The sequence below is a fragment of the Thalassophryne amazonica genome, chromosome 2, assembly GCF_902500255.1.
Source record: "Thalassophryne amazonica chromosome 2, fThaAma1.1, whole genome shotgun sequence".
Taxonomy (NCBI): Eukaryota; Metazoa; Chordata; class Actinopteri; order Batrachoidiformes; family Batrachoididae; genus Thalassophryne; species Thalassophryne amazonica.
Genome location: NC_047104.1, coordinates 133,466,946 through 133,480,694, shown reverse-complemented (window position 1 = coordinate 133,480,694; position 13,749 = coordinate 133,466,946). Strand labels below are relative to the sequence as shown.

Here is a 13,749-nt window from a genome sequence, read left to right as displayed (position 1 = left end):
CCTCAGCCCCAACCAGTCCCAGCAGAAGACTGCCCCTCCCTGAGCCTGGTTCTGCTGGAGGTTTCTTCCTGTTAAAAGGGAGTTTTTCCTTCCCACTGTCGCCAAGTGCTTGCTCACAGGGGGTCGTTTTGACCGTTGGGGTTTTTACGTAATTATTGTATGGCCTTGCCTTACAATATAAAGCGCCTTGGGGCAACTGTTTGTTGTGATTTGGCGCTATATAAATAAAATTGATTGATTGATTGATTGATTTTCTTTGAGAGTGTCTATAATGGACAGGAATATGTAGGTATGAACATATCAGAGGAACAGAGGAGGAAAGATTATTTGAAAACTAGCCTGATTTACTAAGATCCCAGATAACGAGGGTTAGGGCCCCTTCACACATAGTACAAAGAAATACAAATCAGGGGGAGTCACGGCGGAACAGCTCATATGAGCGAATCACGAAAACATCTAGTTGACGAGCAGCCATGAACAAACCCGCTGCGACGGTTTCGTGCATGCGACAGTGTCGTGCACGAGACCGTCGCAGCGGGAACACAATGCAAGCAGCTGGAGTATGTGTAACCACATCGCGCAGCTGCTGTGAAAAAAAGCTGCTGTATTTTGTGCAATGGCACTCTCTCTGATCTTAGGGGCATGAAGTTTGGGGTTCCACAGGGATCTGTTTTAGCCCTCCCTGCTCTTTTCCCTTCATGTAGCACCCTTTGGGGATATACTGCGGCATTTTGGGATTGCCTTTCATTGCTATGCTGATGATACCCAATTGTATATGCCGATAACTGCTGGTAATCTTGTCCACATAAAATCTTTAGAAGACTGCCTTGCAGCAGTGAGAAGTTGGATGTCTAGTAACTTTCTACTTTTGAACTCTAATAAGACTGAAACAATGGTTCTTGGCCCAGCAAGACATCAGCATAGGCATTGATTAGCTGACGCTTAGCTTTGGTTCAAGTTTTATACATCACACGGACAAAGAGAGGAACCCTGAGTAGCATTTGATCCTACATTGTCCTTTGACCTCCACATTACAGACATTACGGGGACTGCTTTCTTCCATCTGCGAAATATAGCAAAGATTCATCCTATCCTATCTATGGCTGTTGCTGAGACTCTGATTCATGCTTTTATCTCTTCCAGATTGAACTATTGCATTGCTCTGTTTTCTGGTTATGGCAGTCCAGCATTAGGGGTCTTCAACTGGTTCAAAATGCTGCTGCCAGACTTCTGACACGAAGCAAAAAGTTGGACCACATTACACTGGTTTTGGCATCCCTTCATTGGCTTCTGGTCTCTTTAAGATCGGACTTTAAGGTGTTGTTATTGGCCTACACAATTGTTCACGGACTGGCACCTCCTTACTTGGGCAACCTGGTTGAGCCCTATGTACCGGCTCGGGCCCTGCATTCACTGGGTGCAGGTCTACTGTGTGTCCCTAGGGTGAAAGTCAGCGTCACAGAGCATTTTCTCACCGTGCCCCAGCTCTGTGGAACAATCTGCCCGTGCAGATCTGTCAATCGGACTCTGTGGAGATTTTTAAGTCTCGAGTGAAGACACATTTTCCTTGTTTTATCACTAGTATTTTATGTTATTCCATTTTACTTATTTATGTTTTAATTTTTTATTGTGTTTTTAATTTTTTTAATTCATTTTGTTCTGCTTTTTTAAATGATGTTTGTGAAGTGCTTTGAGGCGACCTCCTCATGATTTGACACTTTCTAAATTAATAAGTTAGAAATTTGGGGGGGGGGAATTAAAAAAAAAAGAAAAATACATGCCACCCATGGGATTCGAACCTGCAATGTACAAAAGCTCTGACTGCCAGCCAGAAACTTTACCACTGTGCTACAATCACTGTCCTATACAAGGTGTGGAAAAACACCTGAAATCAACAAGGACTGAAATATATATTTTTTTTAAAAAAGAGAAAAAAACTGCTGTGATAACTGACCAAACGGCATTTGTTGCGGTTTATTTCTACTGATACGTGACTGAAAGTGGCGTATCTGTCGCACTGTTGACTTGTCATGTAGTCCGGCAGCGCGCGGCTCACAGTGTGTCCTGTCAGACAGACATGACATTCAGATCACCAGCTGCATGTCCACATGAACTGACGTCTGTTTCAGCTGGGACAGCCTCTCAATGTACGCGCTCTCCAGTCTGTCGCAAAAGCGATATATGTTTTTATGTATTTCTACTAGGGCTGCGCTATCGATTATTTTAGTAATCGAGTATTCTATTGATTATTCTGGCTATTAATCCAGTAATCGGATAAAAAGTACTTTTGCGTTTTAAAACATTAACAGTCCAGGGCTCTCCCTACGTAATGGCACAATGTCACTGCATCATCACTGAGATTGTCAAATTTAGTGTATCCCTTTCTGTGTTCTTGGGTAACTATTATTTTTTCACATCTTTACAAGTTTTGGATCTTTCATGGTGTCAGGAGATCAGCCAAAGTCAGGCCAAAGTCTTGACATTTTGCTGAATGGCGATGGGTTGTGGCTTTCTGTTTTTTGTTTTCCCCAACTTGTAAAATGTAACCATTTTTATTTATTTATTTATTAAGGTGGTGGACTGGGTCCCTGCATGAATTTCTTTTTGAACATGCAAGCCTCGCAGTCACTGTTTTTATTATTATTATTATATTTGAGTTCCCGTGTTTGTGAAGCATTGTGTGTTGCCCAAAAAAGCGAAAATTAAAAAGCGAAACACTCATTGCGAGTCTAAGCAAAACTCAGAAGAAAGAGTGGACTTTTTCCAGAGACTGTCTGTGACCAGGACGGAGCTGTATGAGGGCAGTGCTGAGCCGCTCACACCGGGCAGAGAGAGGCAGCAGCTAGCCGCCACGCGTAGAGTGGCCAGCGGACAAACTGTGTTTTTAAAAAAAAAAACAAACACACTGCTTTGCTTTAAATGTGCAGTAAGTTATTTCAAATGATCAGCGTGGACCATCTTTTCCCTAAAAGGCTTTATTTCACTCTGTCATGTTGGAAAGCTGTAACTTTTGTGCTAATTTGATTAGCACTCACTCTAGTCTTGTGTTTGTTTTTCTGGGGATATTACAGCACCACACACAGGCCTGGCATATATACTACAACGTTAAACAAAGCTTCGAGGCACAGAATTTGCCTCGAACATTTTTTTGTAATTGAATTATTCGAATTACTCAACCAATCATTTCAGCCCTAATTTCTACGTGATGACAGCAAGCACACACTGGCCTGTGTTAATCAAAACACTGTACATGTTCTGCAGCTGTGACGTCCAGGACCAGAGACGTCAACCAGCCAGCCATGCCCCCTGTTCATTCAGTGCACAGACCAAGGTGTCATTCTATGATCAGATGGGAGGCGCTTCGCCTGCGGGGGGCGAACCACACGTACGCACATGTTGGGGGAGCAGGGGTGAGTGTGCGAAACACACGCACACATATGTTGTGGGGGGAGCAGACACTCTGGCACGCCATGTGTACTTGGCAACTCCACAGCCTTTGGGCACTTAGACAAATTTCACAGCCAGCTCAACAGTGATCGTCTGCTGACTGGTTTCATGCTAATATTGCAAATAGCCACACATTTTCTAAGTGACAAGTGAACGGTGTTAGATGTTCACGTGTGTCACCTGGAATTTGGCCGACACCTGCCACGAGAGGGACTGAATGGTGTTGTATGGCTGGGGGGGCCTGGCTGCCTTTTTGTTTCTGTCTTTTGGTTTTCCTTCCAGGTGGCTTGCATTTGGGACTGAGTGGCTGTGTTGCTGTGGTTATCAGGACCTCACCCTGATCACCTGCGGCTCGTCAGGACTCACAGCTGTGGTGCATCTATATGGATTGGAACATGGTGGCATTTAAGACTGGAGTATACAGTGTGTATTTGCCAGAGACTCGACCTTGTGACCAGACGGGTGAGATCGTCGTCTCGGGAGCCATCTCATCATCAGTGGATGCAGAGAACGTCCAGGGTTTGATGCACGGTCTGTGAAAGAGGAGGGGGTGAGGTCTCACGCTCGTCAGCACACTTCCTGAGGTACGTTAGATTTTGTGACTAACGTTTATACAGTCAGTAAATGTGGTGTCCCTCACACCTTATTATATTGAGCTGTATGTTAGTCATGTATCGGCTTCCACTGCAGTGGAGTTTTGTGAACTGGATGTTCCATGCCTGCAGGTTGGGAAGCTGATTAGTAATTAAGCCAGGAAGTGTTTGCTGTTTATGTACACCTTTGAGTGGTCTCTCTGTGTGTAGAGTGTGGACTCACATAATGGTTCCTTCTTTCACAGACTCGGTTTGTTGCGGCCACCTGGGGGGTGTCGGCGGGGTCCTTGGGTCCGAACGGCTTCTGGCTCCGGACCGTTAGCGCTGCTGGGAGCGCACCGTATCACCACCACGCCAGACCGCACACTCTTTTGTTGTTTTGTATCACATCACTGTTATGTATTAAATTCAGTTAGCCTTTGTACCGTGCTCTGCTTATTTCATACTGGGTCCTTCAAACGCTGGTCGGTTCTCCGAGCTGCGCCCGACACATAACAGAATGGGCTCTCACAGGGCACACTCTGTCTTTCAGCCGCTGGTGTGCGCAAATAGTTGTAGCGACAGGTGTACAAGGCGTTGGAGGCAGCTAACGATTTTACACATATTGCATCCAATTCCTGCTTCATGCACAATTCGCCCACATTCGTACTATGTGTGAAAGGGCCCTTAAATTGCGTCCAATCCAAACATTTGCACTTTGGGGTGGAGACTGTTTTGCGGGTGATTTACTAAGAGTAAACATGAAATTGATAGTGGGCGGTAATGTGAGGTAGACGGGATTATCTAAATGACGATTCTGTGCATTATTGTAAGCACAAAATTAAATTAAATCAGCCACCTGCAAGACACATCTTCATCCAGATCTAACATACACGGAAGACAAGTCAGACCTTGAATAGCAGTATATTTTGGCTTATTGAATGGCATCTCCAGTGTTTGTCTATTTTTAAAAACAATTACACTTGGTGCTGTTTCTCATTGTAAAAGAGAATTTCCTCAAATCCAGATGTGACCTTTTAAATAATTTCTTGCTGTGACCCTTTCTGTTGTCTGCTGATAATGGGAGATCCAGAGGATATTCACTTGCAATATCCACCTTACGCTTCATTGCACATGAACTCTGAACATAACTGTCACCCCTCTGAGTCTGGTCTGCTTGAGGTTTCTTCCTCAAATCATCAGAGGGAGTTTTCCTTAACACTGTCACCTGTGTGCTTGCTCTGGGGGTTGGTAAGGTTAGACCGTACTTGTGTGAAGCGCCTTGAGGAAACTTTGTTGTGATTTGGCGCTATATAAATGAAAATAAATTAAATGAAATTAAAATGAAAACTGTGTTCATGCACTGGCAATAAAAAAGAAAAAGAATCTATTTTAGATATTCAACTCCTACTCCATCCATGGCATCATGATGCACTCCACCTGTGGAATGCAGAGAACATTGCCCATAGTTCCCTGTGCATTCCACCCACAAAACACACTACAACCTCACACCACCCTGTCAAGACACCATGGACAAAACATGGACCAAATGTCCAAAACAGGACAACAGACCATTTTATATGTTTCTGTTTGTTGTAATAGCCAGAGCATGAATGTGTTCAAGTGCTGTGTGTCCTTTGCGCACAGCTGTAATGTCCCACACAAACTCTGAAATGTGCCTGTTTTTGGTGGACCTGAATGATTTTATTTATTTATTTTTAATTCTATGCAGCCTCTGTGCTGGAACAGCAGTCTGTCAAGTACAATCAGTTGATGCCAAGGTTTCAAATGTGCTAAATCCACATGATATTTGCATGCAATAAATGCCCTTTTGATCTTGATAAATTGTGTTGCATATGCAAACCCCACCTTTCTGCATGTTTCCTTCCACAATTCTGTACTCTCAGGTGGAGAAAGCCAAAATTGCATATTCATGAAGGCAAATGTAAATTTACAATACACTGTATTTTTACACATTTACCAGTGCAACTGTGTTTGCACAAGTATTTACACGTACAAACATTTAGTAAATCAAGCCTTAAGTGATACAGCTGAGACTGAGATAGTTTGGACATGTGCAGTGGAGGATCCCGGGGTATATATGGAGAAGGATGCAGAGGACGGGGCTGTGAGGCAGTGGGTAAAGAGAGAGGCCAAAGAGGGAGATTTATAAATGTGCCGAGGAAGGAAATGCAGGTGTCTGATGTGACAGAGGAAGATGCAGAGGACAGGATGAGATGGAGAGGGATGATCTAATGTGGAGACCCCAAATGGGGGCAGTCAGAAGAACAACAATATAAGGCTTTATACTATGTCAGAACATAAGGAAAAATACTCATTACATTTTTCTAAGTCCAAAATGGCATCATGCATTACAACTAATCAACAGGGCATAAGCTCCCTAAAATTAATTAAACACGATTAAAAAAAAAGAAAAAAAAAAGGAATCCAGAGTCACACTTAAGTTGGAATCATGGAACATCTAACACATACAATATAATAACATACGTCACCATTCAATTGTCTTTGTGCCAATAAGACATTGGTGCTGTTTATTTGTCTTTTATAACTATGTATCTACAACACATATCATCATTACATTATTAGTTTGCTATAATAATTATTTCTTAACATTTTCTGAGCAATATGGACCACAACAGAAATGTGCTTAGACTTTATTGGGACTTTAAAGCATTTTAACGTACAATATATCTTTTGTACTGTGTTGTTTTACTAAATAAATCCAATTAAAAAGTAGCAATAAGAATACAAATTCCAAAGCCCAAAGAAAATAACCTAAAATTTCACAGTCACAACTTAACTAACATACGTACACACACACACAAACAGCAGCTTTACTTTAAATGTTCGGTGTGCATTCTTGGTTAAAAAAATAAATAAATAAATAAATAAAAATAAGCTGACATGAGCCACTGAGGAGCTGCAGATCAGTTTTCCTGTGAAGACGCCTTTAAGTAAGAAAACGCACAATAACTCAGGAAATGTTCACCTGGCAGCGCGTCCCGGAGCTTTTTGTGGAGGATTTCGCTTCTCATTCAGTCATGACGCCCACAGCTCATCACACCGTGAACCGCACAGACTTCGAGCGCACGGTAACAACATACAGATAACGGTTCACCGTGTGGGCCCGGACCGGCCAGGAAGTGGCTGTTGTGTTGGAAGATATGACGTCATACGCCGTGCGGAGCGCTAGGTGACGTCGTTACGTACAAAGAACACGTCCATGCCTTTTTTTTTTTTTTAACCATCCCTCCTAAATTACAATATTGTAAAAATCTTTTGATTTTTCCAGAGTCTTTTTGTGATTTAGTAGTATTTTTTAAGAGAGTATTTTATAAGAGACACGCAGCGAGGGTTGCTCACTGCTGAAGTCATTACCCACCATATTGTCTCACCCAAAACTTGGCCTGTGCTCAGTGACGTTTCAGTTTGTTTTTGTGTGTTTCACCAAGTTAAGAAACACCTTCTTCAGTATAGAGTCTAGCTGTATATAAGAGTAAAGTAGGTGAAGTTTCTGCTAAAATATTGGTTTTATTATTGCATGTTTTGCGTGTGCATGGTGTGTGTGATTCTGTGCACACTTTGTAAATCTGAAATATTCTGGAATTGGGCCTTGAGCATATTGGAATTCTGTACATTCCAATATAACTTCACAGTAACAATGTGGTCCAAATACAACATAAGTGACAATGGCAAGACTGTGATAAAAACTGTAAATAAGTAAAATGCAAAAGGTGACAAATAAATCACATAAACCTAAGCAAAAATTAAACTGGACTGAAAACCCATTGCACTGAAATCTTCCCAGTAACAATGTGGTGCAAATAAAACTAGCAGATATCAATGAAGGTTCCAAGTCATATGGAAAAAGTTAAATTTTACTCATAATTAGTGCCTCATCAATGTATTATGCCGATATTTATCAGCCAACAAATATGAACTGATATATGAGTGTTTCACAAACATATCAGTATCTGTGTATTTTTGCAGATATGAAAACTTATCAAATAAAAGTAAGTAAGTCCCTTCGGCTGCTCCCTTGTTTGCACTCGGGGTCGCCACAGCAAATCCAAGGTGGATCTGCACGTTGATTTGGCACAGGTTTTACGCCGGATGCCCTTCCTGACGCAACTCCACATTACATGGAGAAATATGGCAGGGGTGGGATTTGAACCCAGAACCTTCTGAACTGAAACCAAGCGCATTAACCACTTGGCCACCACCTCTGGCTGTTAGAAAATATGTCATTGCGTAGTATGTGTAGAAGAGAGCACTGTGATGGCACTGTTTATAATGCTGTCAAGCATGGATGGGACCCCATCACCCCGTGTTCATATAAGCTACAAGGGATCAAGGCAAAATGTCCAGCTGCCATTCATTTTCACTCAGAATGGGTGTTTTACAGTGAGAATAGACAAGTGGTCACTATGCCACCAGCTAAGCGGAGACAAAATACACAAGAAGTCTATTTTATGCAAATGCTGAGTGATGCGACTCTGATTGCCAGTTGGACTGGTGGTAGCGGGACATATGCTGTTTGGTTGTTGGTTATATTTTATAGTTATTTTTAATAGAGTTCATCTTTAAACTGTAAAACATCAATCCTGAATTACATGACTTTGTCATAAGTATTCGATTTGATATTAGGAATCACTGATATTTTTTTATGTATATATCTGCAGATATATCAGTATCACTTTTTTTTTAACTCCCTAATACCAGTATTGTATCAGTCTCCAAAAAATTTTTTAAATTCGTATCGGTCGGGCTGTACTCATAACAACAGACTTTTTGTTGGTTTTCAAGATCTTTCAGCACTCCTGTATAGCAGCAACTTCTGTTTTAAAAATAACTTTGTGTGACATACCCAATATATAGTCTTAATGGGAGAGAGCAAAACAAGATCAATCTGTTCAACAAATGGGATCATTATTACACATTTGTCTTGAGAGTCAGCTCCTATTCAGCAGAGCCAGCTGCTCTTCCATGATCTCTGTGAAGCAGGCGGGATTTTCTTGTTGGTCATGTTTCACATCCAGCTTTGCCATTATGTCCACCTGTTCATTTCTTTCATCACCCGTCTGAAGGGATCCACTGTATTACTGATCTTAGGCACTTGACATTGTGGAGTACTGTTTCTCTTGGGACTAGTTAAAGTTTCCGTCTCCTCAGAGGATTTCTGGGTGTGTTCTCCCTAATGGATACGGTGCATGCAGAAAGTATTCACAACGCTGCACTTTTTCCACATTTTTTTATGTTTAAAGCCTTATGCCAAAATGGATGAAATTCATTTTTTTTCCTCAAGGGCCATAACTCTGAGGATAATGGATAAAAATGGATGCATAATGATGGTAGTAGTCTTACATTCCAGAAATGGCCATGGCTTCAGTAGAAGATCATCGAGGCACAAAGTGAACAATCTCCCTGGAAAACCTAACATGAATTGCATTGAAAGAAGTTTAAGATGAATAATCATCAAAATAGGCTTCACAGTTACATGAATCACCATTACGGAAACTAGTCAAAAAAAGTGCAGAAATATTAATGAACTTAAGTACTTTGGGGGTCCACACAAGCTGAACTGCGAGACTGAGTGAGTCCTCTTGACATTTTGCTGATGTTGGGCACCCTACCGTGGTATGCCATGATGTGCTATCATGGATTAAGATGGTTCACAATGTGCAGCAACATTTTTTAAAAAATGTTCAAAAATGAACCGCCATCTTGACATGTGATGGTGTATTGGTGAGGCTTGTCAGTGTCCTGGTGGGTTTGACCGCATCTTGGTGACTCATGAGTATTCTTGATTATATATGAAACACAGCATGAAGCCCATCAGACACCACCCAGAAACCACCAGCGTGTGGTGAAGATCACGTGACAAACATTCCCAATCATCAACTGCGACTTTCCTTGTTCATAATCATTTTCCATATTTTACACTGATGCCTTGATGACATCTTTAGATGTCACGCATGTTGTAATGGCGTTGTAACATGTTTGTGATGTTGCATAGTTGGATTGAAAATTCGTGGTAATTTGTGTTGGTATTGTGCTAGTTTTTGAGGTGATATTATGCAGCATCTCATTATACCACCACAGTGTGGTACTGACGGTGTAGTGGTGGTGTAGGAGATGGAGGGATGTTGCCACATCCATTGTAAGGAGAAGAAGCTGTGAGGGGTTCCTGTTTGGCAAAAAAATATTTTATACAAATTCTTTTATAAGCAGAATTCTGAAGTTGCTGTTGCTTGCCATAATGTTCACTGCCAAGAGATTCCACCAGTATGAGGTCATCGTGAGCAAACAGCTGAACAAATCACCAGCACGACTGCAGGGAATGCTGGTGCATTTGCAGAGGTATGATCTAAATGTTACACACATACCAGGCAAGAACATGTACATCACTGACAAGCTCTCACGTGCTACAGCGAACAGACACGATGAAACTGTAGGCGAGAACCCCTGTGAGGAGAGAGAGTTGTGTGTGCCTTGGAGGCCACAGACGCTCTCTGAATGAGGAAACTCTCAGTCAAGTGAAAGAAGCAACCGAGACACATTGTGTTACAAACTGTGTGAGAAACAAAAATTTTCAAGGTCAAAGTCGTGTTAGAAGTGGCTTTTCATAAGCTTAATTAGTCTGATCAAATGTCAGGAGTATGTATTTAGCTCATGTACCTGAATCAAAGTTTTTTATGGTGTTAAAATTGTTTTTGTTTTTGTTTTTCCAACTTTTTCAGTTTCTGAATTCTTTTTTAGATAATTTTCACAGAACGCTGGTTATCTCTGCTATGCATGATTTATCATTGCTTTTTTGCACTTGGCTTTCGACTGATAACTGTAAGACAAACAGGCATAAAATTGGAACCTCCATCCAATTTTGGTGGCGTAGATAAATCAATAACGGGAAAATGAGAGTGGCTGAGGCACTTTTGATTGAGATATAATGTAAAATGTACATAAAATTAGGTTTTCAGTGTTCAATTTAAATGGATACAAAATCTGTAATATGGATCAGATTGGAATCAAACTTTGTCAGTCAATACATTATACCATCCTACACAATGGTTTCAAAAATGAAAGAAATTTGATCTTTTTTGACAGAGTTATGAAATTTTGAAAATTCGTTCAATGTTAAAGATAGGGATTCACGATTTTTCCTGACTTTGACATTTGATCTGTGATCTTGAAAATTGAATCATTTCTTGCCTATCGGAATATGAATCTTCTGTAAAATTTCATAACAATATATGAAAACAGACAAACAAACAAACGGGTGAAAACATAACGTCCTCCAACTTTGTTGGTAGAGGTAAAAAAAAAAGTTCATAAAACAAATTTTAAAGATGGAAGGAGGGGAGGAAATGGCTTAACTTGAAATGTTTAATGAATCTTCAACGTTCAAAATATGAAGTGTTTCTTTCCAACATATTGTTGAATGGAAAAGTGGTTTATGTTGACTTATTGCTACTGGTTTTCCATCGCTACTCATCCTCCTGGACTTAACAGCTGCTTTTGATACAGAAGACCATTACTTTCTCCTTCACCACGGGCAAAACACCGTTGGACTCTCAGAAAATGTTCACAACTGGTTTATCTCATATTTGACCAGTCTCGCTGACCAAACGGTCCCCCCTAAAAATCAATCTCCTCCTTGCCTTCACTGTGCATACATCATTTCGGAGCGTCAGCAGCGATTCACTGATTATTGCCTCGTTTCTGCTTAAAACTGACTTTAGAATGATTTAAGAGGTTTTACTTTGTCATCTGATGGTTAATAATCAGATTATTCCCTTTGATCTCTTTGGGTGTAGAGAGTCAGACTCAGAGAGTCAGACTCAGACATGCTGCTGTGGTCCTCTGATCGCTCCGCGTCTTTTATGATGAAATAATGCTGAATTTATGTGGAAATGATTGTTGTACAAAAGCTTCAGATATCTGTCGCTGTGATAGATGATGACTGGAGTGCAGTTTTAAGCAGAAACAAGGTGATAATCATTGAATCCGTGGCCCTTTTTAAACATAAAATTTACAGTGAGGGAAAAACGATACCCCTCTTGGAACAGCATTTGGGAGGCTGTGGTTGCTCCTATACAAAAGATTGTCAACAGATCCAGAAGACTTCATGGATGGAAAGCTCAGGCAATTTTTCGTCACTGAAATGCCAAAAGTGTTGGTTTATTTTGAGTTGTTCATTTTTCATACTTACTCTATTTTCTATCTTCTATACCTGCTTGGAGGGCTGGAGCCTATCCCAGCAGCCATGGGGTGTGAGGCAGGACGCCAATCCATCACCGGGCCACATGCACACCCACACCTACGATCAATTTAACGTTTTTAGTCCACCTAACCTGCATGCCTTTGGATGTGTGAGGAAGCCGGAGCACCAGGAGGAAACCCACGCAAACACAGGGAGAACATGCAAACTCCACACAGAAAGGCTACAGGTGGGAACCGAACCCACAACTTTCTTGCTGTGAGGCAACAGTGCTAACCACTAAGTCACCGTGCTGCCCTCTCTATATGAAAAAAGTGAGATGGGAATTTTTTTTTTTAATTAGTTAACCAATAATTCTGCACACATTCCACTGAGAATGCCAAAACTCTCTTTTCCTTTGTTAATCATTCACATTTGAGGTGTATTGCTTTGGATTGACTGAGAGCTCTTTGTTGAACAATAAAATAAATGCTCTGGAATACAATTTGCCTAATGACTATGCACACAGTGTTGAATAAATAGTCACCCTTTGGTCAGTGTAAAAAGATAAAGTGGAGAAACAGAAACTGAGAGAGAAAGAATGAGAGACGTTTCTGTGGCACTGAGCTCATTCTTTGACTCCAAATAAAGGCTGAACGCATTTATACTGCAAAGGCGGAGTTTACAGTGGCATGGCATCACCTTATGAAATGACTAACATGTGCAACAAGTTACGCATTAAGCAATGACTATCGTGTGACCTATCTCCTCAAGGTGGGGATTCCATTTGACCAAACTGCAGGATGATGGATAACTATGTCTTGTAAATTACGTATCAGACATGAAAATCTAAAAACCATCACTGCATAAAAAATGAACAAACTGGTGAAGCAGTAGGTGATCTCATGAGGGCAGTGGGATTATCGCACATACTAAGACAGACTGCACCAAATATTAATATTTAGGCAAAATAACTAAAAAACTTGGTTTGTCCACGGGATATCCAAGACAAAAAAATTAATATTCTCATTCTAGTGAAACACTGATAACAACAGCAATCCGAGATTTCTGATGTCCACCAGTCCAGACTTGTTTCACCTCCAGAATTTAATGGGTTCTTCCATGACCTAATATCTATCTGTGGTGAAAGGTTCATTGAAATCTGTGCAGTAGTTTTGATGTAATCCTGCTAAGAGACAGACAGACACATAAATAAATGCAGATAATTTTATTACGTCCTTGGTGGATGTGACGAACTCTGTTTCATTTATGTGAATTGCTGTATATAACTGTTTACTCTATTTTAACATATATTTTTTAAATTTACAATTTATATTTGTATTCTAAGCTATAAAAATGGTTCATTAGACATATTTCTGGTTTTCACAGTAAAAAAAAAACAACTAACTTTTTTCTGATTCAAATTTTAGGTTTTGGGATGAATGTAGGATCACTGTTTTAATGCAGTATGTCAGAATGAAAGAAAAACTGTAAAGTCACACAGGTGAGGTT

The 13,749-nt window shown here is 40.7% G+C and overlaps 1 protein-coding gene across 1 annotated transcript in view; it reads right to left on the bottom strand.

The window, feature by feature from the left end:
• Positions 1 to 7,194, bottom strand: part of LOC117530882 (uncharacterized protein KIAA0895-like) — a 36,519-nt gene extending 29,325 nt beyond the window's left edge. The window contains exon 1 of the mRNA XM_034193834.1: positions 7,030 to 7,194. The gene's annotated coding sequence lies outside the window, so the exon portion shown is untranslated. The remainder of the gene's footprint in view (positions 1 to 7,029) is intronic.
• Positions 7,195 to 13,749: the final 6,555 nt, after the last annotated feature.